The sequence below is a fragment of the Austrofundulus limnaeus genome, unplaced genomic scaffold (assembly GCF_001266775.1).
Source record: "Austrofundulus limnaeus strain Quisiro unplaced genomic scaffold, Austrofundulus_limnaeus-1.0 Scaffold88, whole genome shotgun sequence".
Classification (NCBI taxonomy): domain Eukaryota; kingdom Metazoa; phylum Chordata; class Actinopteri; order Cyprinodontiformes; family Rivulidae; genus Austrofundulus; species Austrofundulus limnaeus.
In genome coordinates this window covers 1,153,362-1,163,612 of record NW_013952490.1, presented here as the reverse complement: position 1 = coordinate 1,163,612, position 10,251 = coordinate 1,153,362, and the positions used below count along the sequence as shown (strand labels likewise).

The 10,251-nt window shown below is 39.7% G+C and overlaps 1 long non-coding RNA gene across 1 annotated transcript in view; it reads right to left on the bottom strand.

Annotated features, from left to right (window-relative positions):
• Positions 1-595: 595 nt before the first annotated feature.
• Positions 596-10,251, bottom strand: part of LOC106520138 (uncharacterized) — a 23,575-nt gene continuing 13,919 nt past the window's right edge. Inside the window, exons 2-3 of the long non-coding RNA XR_001310512.1 lie at positions 7,406-7,552; positions 596-1,868 (exon numbers count right to left, since the gene is read on the bottom strand). This is a non-coding gene — a long non-coding RNA (uncharacterized LOC106520138). The remainder of the gene's footprint in view (positions 1,869-7,405; positions 7,553-10,251) is intronic.

Here is a 10,251-nt window from a genome sequence, read left to right as displayed (position 1 = left end):
AAATCAATATGCTAATAAATGAAGGGGATGTTAATCATCATTTACGTCTGATATTCAGCGCTGGTCACATTATTCTAGATGACAATTATTTTAATTGTGCTGTAATCAATCTGCGATTCATTTGTTCACGTTTCACAAAGAGGAAAGACCCTTTTAGAACGTGGGGAAGGGAAGGGAGCGAATTTGTGGCTGAAACAAATCAAGCCTGTGTTCACCCCCCCGGTTCGGCGGCATGTTCATGTTCGAGCTCGTGTTTTCGTTGCCCGTCTCTAAAATGAGGCACCACCGTTTCTTAAACAGACTGATTTGTATATTCCTAAATCAAAGACCTCCAACGTCAACACTTCATTGAGGATAAACAAATCGCCCTCTCCCTCTCATCTGATTTCACCTCCACTGCATTATGCATCCTGTTTCAAAGCTGGTCTTGATTTGGCTTAGGTTCCACTTCTGCTTCACAACCACGAACTGGAAAGGAAAAGTTGAAGTTTTGTGGGGGGAACATGCTGTTCACACATCTGGCTGAATGCTACACAATCCAGCAAATACTTTCTCTGGCGTGCCTATGGGAGGAGCTTTGCGCACAAGTGTTCAGAAGAGAAAAAAAAAAGTAACTTGTTAAACTTTTGACTCTGGTTAAATGTTTTAGATTAACTGCGTTTTATGAATCTGCAGCTAAATGAAGCTGTACTTTTATTTATTTTAGATGTATTGCTAATGAAATGTTGGTTTTATCAGCAGTCCAAGAAGCTGTTGATGAGGACATCATGTTATACTCTAGATTTGGATGCAGTTAAAACAATGATGTCATCCTGTGTGGATTTATTTTATTTTATTTTATTTTTTTGTTTTGTTTTTCTTGCTTTATTTTCTTGTCACACAGCAGTATTCACCCCTCCCCACATGTTCAGCTCAGAGCAACCATGCAGACTAGGTGAGACATATTTCAATCTAATCACTCATGTATGCATTTTTACCTATTTTAAGCAAGACATGTTCATCTATCAGACTTGTTTTGTTCAACAGAAACCATATGTGATAAAAATAATACTGATTGTGTTTCTGTGCAGGGACCTGCAGCCTGTCGGCCATAAAGATGTTGGACCAGTATGAACAGCATTTATACCGAATTAATTTAATCAGGACCTTTGCGCTGGTTTACACAAGTCTGCTGGTCCTAAATGATCAGAAAAATCAAACATTTGAGCAATGAAGGATTTCAAACCTACATGTTGTCTAGATCACGTGTCAAATTCAAGGCCTGTGGGCCAAATCTGGCCCTCGTTAACATTTTATTCGGCCCCATGGGTAATCATCATCACCTCCTGGATGCAGACATCAGTTAGTTGTTTCGTTCCCCCTGCAGTCATGAGTAACACTCTAAAATGAGTTGAAGGTTGGAATTCTGCATAACTCGCCCAAAATACAAAGTTTTAAATAATTTAATCTGAATGTCACAGGCAACTACAAATCAAAAAGAAAGTACCAAAGCTGAATAAGTTGCTCATTAACCAGAAATTAAGTACTGAAAAAATGTTTCAATGTCATTTTAAAGGAAGAACAAAGCTGCGTTGATGCAACAACACAACAGTTTAAATGTTACATCTCACTTTTCCAGGAAATAAAAGACAATTAATTAATTAATTAATTAATTAAACTACAACTACATAGAGCAAAACAAATGCAAAACTTTTCCCCCTCACATTTTGCCAGTCCACTCAGTTCAGTTCAGTCCAGGAAAATGATGTCCATCACTCCAGCCCACACTGATTATACTCCTGCTGTGCTGCTTCAATCTGCACCTAAGCAGCTCAGATTAGAAACGACTTCTTATAGAAAGCTGTTGCTTGGACTGGAGCTGGTGACACCTGTTAAGAGTGAAGGAGATTCAGCTGCAATGTTCTGTACTGGTGTGAATGCAAAAAAAGTGTAATCAGAACAATGTTTATCACGCACACATATGCAGTCAAAACTGAAGACAAAGCAGTTTTTTAAAAGTGAGAGGGGGAAGAAATTAAGTAGATTTCAACAAAAATACTCTACATCTTCTATCACTTTTTAGAGCCACAGGAACAAAAATATATATATTCTTATTTGACAATTGGTGAATTTTGTGCACAGAGACAAATACATCATATAAACCCTGTCAGGCTGAAGAACAATAAAGCTATCACAACAAGGAAATATGTGTTTGATAGATTAATTTTGTTCTACCAATGCTTCTTGGCAATAAATCTTAGACTGTTGGAAAACCTGTTAAATTCCTTTTAAACTGAGCCACATTTGTAAGGAACATGCATTTACGGGAGGAGCAGTGGAGTATGTGGGCTGCGCACATGGAAATTTGCCAAATTGTCCTTGTCATTGTCAAACACTTTATCTTGCTGTTGCCATTGAGACTTCTTTTCAGATTATGTCACCCCAGGTGCTGCCAATCACAAGATTTATTGCCAAGAAACATTGTTACAACAAATACATAATCTAGCAAACACAAAAGTCCTTATGCTTGTGCTAAATATCTACACAGATGTAATAAAATAATAAAATGTCATTGCACAAAAGTTTCTAATCTTTCTTTTATTTATAATATTGTTGATTACTTTACCCATCAAAGCAAAGTTAATCTCATGAAAAGGTTAGAAATCACAGAAATGAATCCTGAAATTGCACATTATTTCAAATTAAGTACAATCTTATCCCAACATTTTATGATAAAATAATTTAGAAACTTTTGCTTAAAAATGCAGCAAATTAATAATTTATACAAGTATACATTTTGCTTATGTTAAGAGTGAATTTTATATTGATAACAGCTCAGAGAACAAAACAATATGTGGGTGACTGTATAAAACATGCAATTTTTGTTTTTGTGGAGGAGGAAATTGGAGGGAAAAGAAAAAGAAAAGCTAAGGGGGGAGGGGGTGCAGGCTGGTGGCGACAACAGAAATAGTTTACCACCAGCGTTCTTTAGCTTGGCAATGATAGCCAGTGAAGCAGAAAAGTGAATTACCCTTCTATTCCAGCACTTCTTAATCTAATATCTCCGATGAGCAGCTTCAGCTTTGGATTGGACCGGGAGGGAGCACATTCGTGCTGTGTCACAAAACATTAGACACTGTCGCTGCTATTCATTTCTGTATGGTAATTCGGAGGCACACCTCTTACTCTGGGCGCCGAGAGACATCTCTCTTCGGTTTTTCTATTTTCGATCCTTTATTGAGAGAATTATCATCCACTGATGTACATTTAGCTTCCTTTTGCCAAACCTTGGAGGAACATATACATTTGTATTTATATGGAGCCTGATTGAATAAAAAGACGTGAGTTTTCGTTTCTCCTCTGCTTTTTGTCCTCATTTTGTGTTTCTCCGCCGAAAGAGGTAAAGCTCATGGGTAATAAAACTGTACAAGCGTGAATGAAACCAAATGGACTGCATTGTTACTTACCACCTTCCTTTCCTTAAACAAGCCAGTTTTCCAACCAGACTCTGCAAGTCAAAACAGTGGCAACATGCCAGATATGTAAACAGTCTAATGATCGTGTGAAAAAAAGGGGAAAAAACTAATTGGTCTTTACCCTTCAGAGTTACGATTAAACAAGTTTTATGAGTTGTGATTATCAGCAGCTGAGGTAACGATGAGGTACTTCTTTGGGACCTTAAGGAGTGTCTTAGTAGGAAGGTTGTAAGAGGTGACTTATTTGTCACACTATATAAAGTTTTGCTGTATTTGCACTGGATTGTGGTACTTCATAGTCTGACACCCCCACCCCCACACACCTCCACCCCCCCCACCCCCTTTCCTCATAGCAAAGCAATTGGCAGGCAAACAGCTGCTTGGTCTAAGCGGGCTGCATATCAATGGCTCTAATTAATTGGATTAATGGAGAGGGTTCTGGGATTTGGGGAGAGGCTGGAGGAAGCGTTTCAGCGGAAACAGAATTGCCATCCCTGAGGGCAGGAGGGGGGGGGGGTCGTGAGGGAACCAGGAGGGGGCAACACGGCTGAATATGGATGAGGAAAAATTGAGTTAAAACAGAGGAGACTGCGGCATTCATTAGACCGCCCACCCTCTGAAGTAGCTTCTTAATATGCACGCTATTACTATGCAAATCAGCGATAATGAAACGCGGAGGATTTTTTTAATCAGACGAAGAACAAGCAGATGTTGGGAGGGCTTGAAAAGAAGTGCCACGAGTTGTAACGCGTGCACGTGACAGAACGAGAGGGGAGGCTGCGGGTGAAAACGCGAGGATGTACGTACCAGACCTGCGAGGTGTTGAGTCTTCAGGATGGGAAATAATGCAATCGGGTCCTCAGACTAGTTGGAGCTTCTGTTTAAAGTACTCGTGAAACTGATTAGTCTTCTCTGCAGGAGTTGCATTAAGAAATCAGAATTAAGAATAGGTTATTTATTGGAGAGATTTGTGCATGCACCTTGGGGAGGGATAAAGCTTGATGGACTCGTACTGAATCAATCTCTGCACTGCCTACAGTGATGTGGTAAATCCCTGAAGCAATCCTCCCCAACTGGAGAGTCAACATTGGGATACACCAGCTGTGCTGAATGATCTGGCCCTGCTGGCAACAGAGTAGAGTAGTCCGTGTGTGTGCGTACATGCTTCCTGAGCTGCACAATGAGCTGAGAATGATGCTGTGTGTTTGTGGCATCACATATACGTCAGTGAGTGTATGTATGGTCGGGTAAAGACTCCTGCTCAGAAAGCTTCTCCCGGTAAGTGGCTCCCCGTGGCTCTGCACTCTCACAATTTAATCAAGGCGTTTCTCTGTGGGCCCGTTACATTAAGTGTTCTCTCAGCACAAGTGGAGGAATCAGGCAGACTAGATGAAGTCATCGATCATCGGGCAGCTGCCTTTTTAGCAAGTAGCTGCCCTGAAGCGCCGAGCGGGAAGCAAGGTGTTTGGAGGCTGGCAGAGTCGGCCCGGACGAGCCCCGCCGCCGCTCGCACACGTCACTCAGGGCTTTCATTTCCTTCCACTTGGGTAATGGATCCTACGGTGTTAATTAAGACAAATTAAACAGCCTACAAGTTGATTCTATCTTAGTGGAGATTGATCGCCTGAGCTACGTGGTTCACAGCAGACAAGAATGCAAACATTTGGACTTTGCAGAGAAGGACTTCAGTGTTGCAGTAACGCAGCTGGTTGGGTTCTGTTTGCATGTCGCTGATGAGAGAGGGAGGAAAAAAAAGGAAGAAAAAGATGGGAGCGTAAACAAATTATTGTGTCAGCCCTTTGCTTTAATATATTGTTGTCATTTGGTAGAGAATGTCAAGTGGGTCCTCCCTGGTAGGCTGAACAGAATATTACAGGAGTGAATCTCCATCCTGTTTGACTCCCCATGGCACAGTAATAACAACAATCTAATGACACACAATACATCAGGTGCACTGAAGTCCCACTATCCCGCAGCCAGGAATTTGATCTTAGGCTTGATAATGAGAATGGTGATGATGATGAGGTGTCTGAGTGATGATGATGGTAGTCTCTTTTGTTAGTGTGTCTCAGTCCTAATTACAGAGGGTTATTACAAAGCTGGATTTAAGAGCAACTGTAGGCAGACCGGGCAGACTTGGATGATTCTTGCTGATTAACAAACCAGAAATAAAATCCATTTCTGATGTGCAGGCTCGCTGCTGTGATGCAGAAATTTTTATTATTATTAATATTTATTTTTTGCATGTTCCAAAAATGACTAGAAATTAATTCAACATCTTACCCAGGTGTCAGTGTATTCCTTGTCATTATTAAATCTGATTAATTAACTTGTAAAATGTTTGGCTTTGGATAGAAAATAGCAACAATGAAGAACACTAATAAGGAATAACTTTTAAAAGACTAAAACCAAACAAAACTGATCAGAGAATGTATAAATAATTACATTTTACGATTTATAGTTCTGGATAATAATACAATATTACAAGACTTTTAGTGCACACTGTTTATTCTGTTAGCAAAATATTTAATGATCTATATTAGCTCTCAAATTGAGTATGAGTACTTCACTTAGGGTACTTGCTGACACTGAGTATCGTTATCTAGTATTTAATGAGTAAGAATCGATACAATACACCTAAAAAACACATTTATTTTGTTTAGAATAAAATGGCTCTACTTCCTATAGGCCGACAGCCTCTCTTAATATATAGCAGAATATACAGTGTACTGTTGCAAAATTTGAAAATTAATAAAAATAACAAACACAATTTTTTTATCAAGTTGTACAACTCTTGCATGGAACTGACAGACTTTTTACTTGAAATATAAACTGTAACACATTGAATGGACTATCAATTCCAGAAGGCATTGATACTGGTACTGGTATTGGGGCATTTTGTACTAGTACTAATAAAAATGCTGGTATTGTTGAGTTACGTTAGGAGAATGAACCCAAATCCGGATCGACAATAAAGAGTTTTCAAAAAAAGAATATTTATTTATAAAAATAAAACAAAAAGCTGACGTGGCAGCAACAAACAAAACACTAAGGACAACAGGGAGAGAACGACGAGGAAAACCAAACAGATGATGAGACATCAAACAATGAACCAGTAAGTATGTGAGAACTGAACCAGGATTAAATACAATTGGAGGGAATGAGGAAATGAACAACACCTGGGAGGAGGACTGATTGGAGATTACTGAACAGGTGAGGACGATTAACTGAGAATAGGCAGGAAAACAAGCTCAGGAGAACTGAAAGTTGAAGACACAGAGAAAACACAGAACAACAGAAACACACATCCTCACAGGTATTGGGACACCACGAATATTAGTCACCTTTTATCTGTTATTAGCATGTAATATTAATGTTTGCAATGAGGACACTGTGTGAAAAACAGGTCAATCTGTTTTTTTATTTTGCAGTAGATGACGCTGACTGTCACAGCAGAACCAAACAATTCTTTCCCACACTCGCTCTGAATTCATGAATGACCTTTAAAAGTTTGTTTATTTGTACCAAAAAGTGTTTAGCATTAAGACGTCGCACACAAATTGGCATTTAAAGTGCTCATTAAAATGCTCATTCTCAGTCTGATGAGGTGACTTACAGACAAACAGTTAAGACCTGCACTTACAGAAAAAAGAGAAACAAAGGTTGATGGACGTTCGGATGGCCCTGTGAAACAGAAAGCACCTCTGCTAGACGAGCCAAACTCCAAACTCAAACATTCCTTCATTTGTCTAACCAACAACGAAGGTCAAAAACTAAAACCCTGATGAGCTCTGTCACTCCATAAGGACACCTCAGCTTGTATGATTGTGTAATTTGTGTGTGAGATGTGTTTTGGGCATGGGAGGGAGCCCAAACACTTAGGAAAAAAATAAAAATAAAAATCATCACGCTTTAGTACTCAGGTGTAATATCAAAACACTCCTACTCACATTTTTCTGCTGTCACAGCCTCTAACAGTCACAAGCTGACTGCTGAGAAAAATAATGTTCCTTCCCGTAGAGCCGACTTTGTGCCATCAGTCCAGCTAAATGCCACTTCTGTCTTTTGCTTCGTCCTCTTCTCTGACCTCAGGGCAGCTGAAACGACATGAAGAGTTCATACTGTGAAGAAATTATGAAAAGGATTGCTTTTAAAAAAGACGCCTCAGCATTCACAAAGCTTATGTATTCACAACAGTAACAGAGTCTGAATTGCAATATTTGTACTTAAAAGCCATATTTACTCGGTGAAATTCGTACAGTTGTAGACAAATTCAATCCTGCTTTTCATTTTGCACTTTGGGATTTGCAGTGGTGTCTTGAGCACAAAATCTGTTTGGATGTAAGTCTGTGTATGCTCACCCTGGTTGTTTTTGTTTGCATCTGGCCTTGGCATGAAGGGGCCGGGAGCTTTGGTCAGTGAAGCGCTGGCTGATGTCAGCTGGCCAGTGGGCGCACAGCTCAGTCGCATCAGATTGTTATCACAGGCATCCTTTTGGCTCTGCTCTGACGTGCTCAGTCTCTTGTCTTTACGTCCCATCCCCCTTCTTTCCTTCAGAACTCAGGTCTCTTTTGTCCACGTTACTGCACGCCTGCATGTGGATTTGTGTTTTTTTGCAACACTTTTCCACCAATTCCTCACTCGTTATAAAATCGCTTTACTAATTGTTGTTGGTGCGATACCCAACAGATTCTCAGCAGTTCCACACAAAGCCTTTGATTGAGAGAATCGTTTTGGACGATGTGCAGGTGGCTCACAGTTCTAATTTCACACTAGCCAAAATCTATTTACTTCCAGTTGAGCTTGTTTTTTTTCTCTCTTTTTTTCCTGTACGAGGAAAACGTGGACCTCCTCAATATCTATTCTGCTTCAATTAACAACAGATGCCTCCTTGCAGAGCGCTAACCCTAATTGTACGTGATGAGCAACGCTAATCGCCCTGGTGCTGCCTGACCTTGCTACAGCTGTGAGGGGGGAACTTTTCCCAGAGCCTCTTCTCAAACACCAGCCAAAAATCCACACACACTTAACACACCAACACACACTAAGCGTCTCCCTATTTAAAATGGAGGGTGGCTGGGGGGCACTGGGACTGGAGCTAGTTTGGTGACCGCAAATTAGTTGTTGTAATTGCATATCCCTCCCTGTGCCCATAATTTTTCAAGCCTGTTTGGTGCAGTGAGGAGAGTTTGTTTGTTTTGGTGTCAAGGCGGTTTAGAATCAAAATGAGGACCTCCGGTGCACATGTGGACCCTCGAGCCAAAACGGCAGTGTGGTCGCCTTAAATAGTCCCACCTCTCCCACCGCGCATTGTGGCCGAGGGGCAGACAGCGCAAAACAGTGGAAGTACAAACTGAATGAAGCAATACAAACATCAGGCGTTTTCCTGAAATTCATGGCTTCTGCTGATACGAACACACAGGAGAGCTGCAGGATCTGCTGCCGCGATTCAGCAACAGCTGCGACACTATAAATATCTGAAATTCCCTGTTCAGCTTTCAGGACTCAAAAGAATTAATAGTAATCCACCTTTGTAGAAGAACATGATTTTAACTGTCACAGAACACAAGTGATGTGCAATCACTTCATCCATGTCAAAGTGGAATATCACAAGTTATGAAACTTCTTATTTCAGGTTTGAAGTGTAACTTGAGTTTTGAAAATGCATAAAACACCGGCTGAAACAGAGCATGCATGCATGTCAGACAGAATAAACAAGCTTTGTGTGCTTTTTAGACCACCAAGTAAAGGAGTACGGCAGAGTTCAGCTTACTGAAAAGTCTAATTTTTCTTATTTACCAAAGACAATGACTTGCAGATGATGTTGCTCTCCTCAAAAATGTGCAAGCTAGCGAGCAACCAAACAAGCATAAATCACATTAATTAGCTTTGCAGCTGTAGTGTGGTCCTGTTGATGCCTCAGTGGCTTCAGCGAGATAAGAAATCCTTTTGCCTTAGTGTAAACACTAACAGCAAATCGCGATTGCACAACAAAGACCTATTAGAGTTTTGGGTTAATAATTTAGATTAATTATACACATGAGTACCTTAAAGTAAACTTTTAGTTCAACATTTGATTCCTATCTGAATCAAAAATGCTAAACAGCTCGAGTAAATCCTATTTGTCTTGGGTTTTAAGTGATATTAAATCTTTTTTTTTGTCTATTAACTGTGAACTATATGCCCTAATAGCAAAGCATATTAAGGTGGCAATATTGAGAAACATTTTCTTGTCCAATAAATGTTTTCTGTTTACATCTAATAGAAATATGGGCTACTGTAAGTTGTGTTTCATTTCAGAGGGATTTTTGTATCTTCTATTTGAATTAATTCACGTTCAGGCAGGCTCACTGGCATTTAAATAAACACCAACCTAAGCAAATAACTTCACCACCTGCTCTAGGTGGCAACAATTTAGTGAGCCTAATATCTAATTTATATATTATTATTAATAGCTATTTGGATTATGTATACCTGCATCATGTTTGTGTTACATTCTATAAAGACAGCAGCCATACCACCCTGAACATGTCAGATCTTGTCTGATCTCAGTGTTAGGTCTGCTTAGTACTTGGATGGGAGACTGCTTGGAGACACCATGCTGTTTAACCAATGTAGGGGTTGTGCACATGTTGGAAAAACTAGCAAGAGAAAACCTTTGACCATATTAAGCCACCTTTTAAAAGGTTGCCTAAAAACAAACAAACAAACAAAGAAACAAATAAACAAACAAATAAAAAAGCAAATAATCAAATGACTTTTTTACTTAATATGAAAAGAAAAACAAAACAAACAG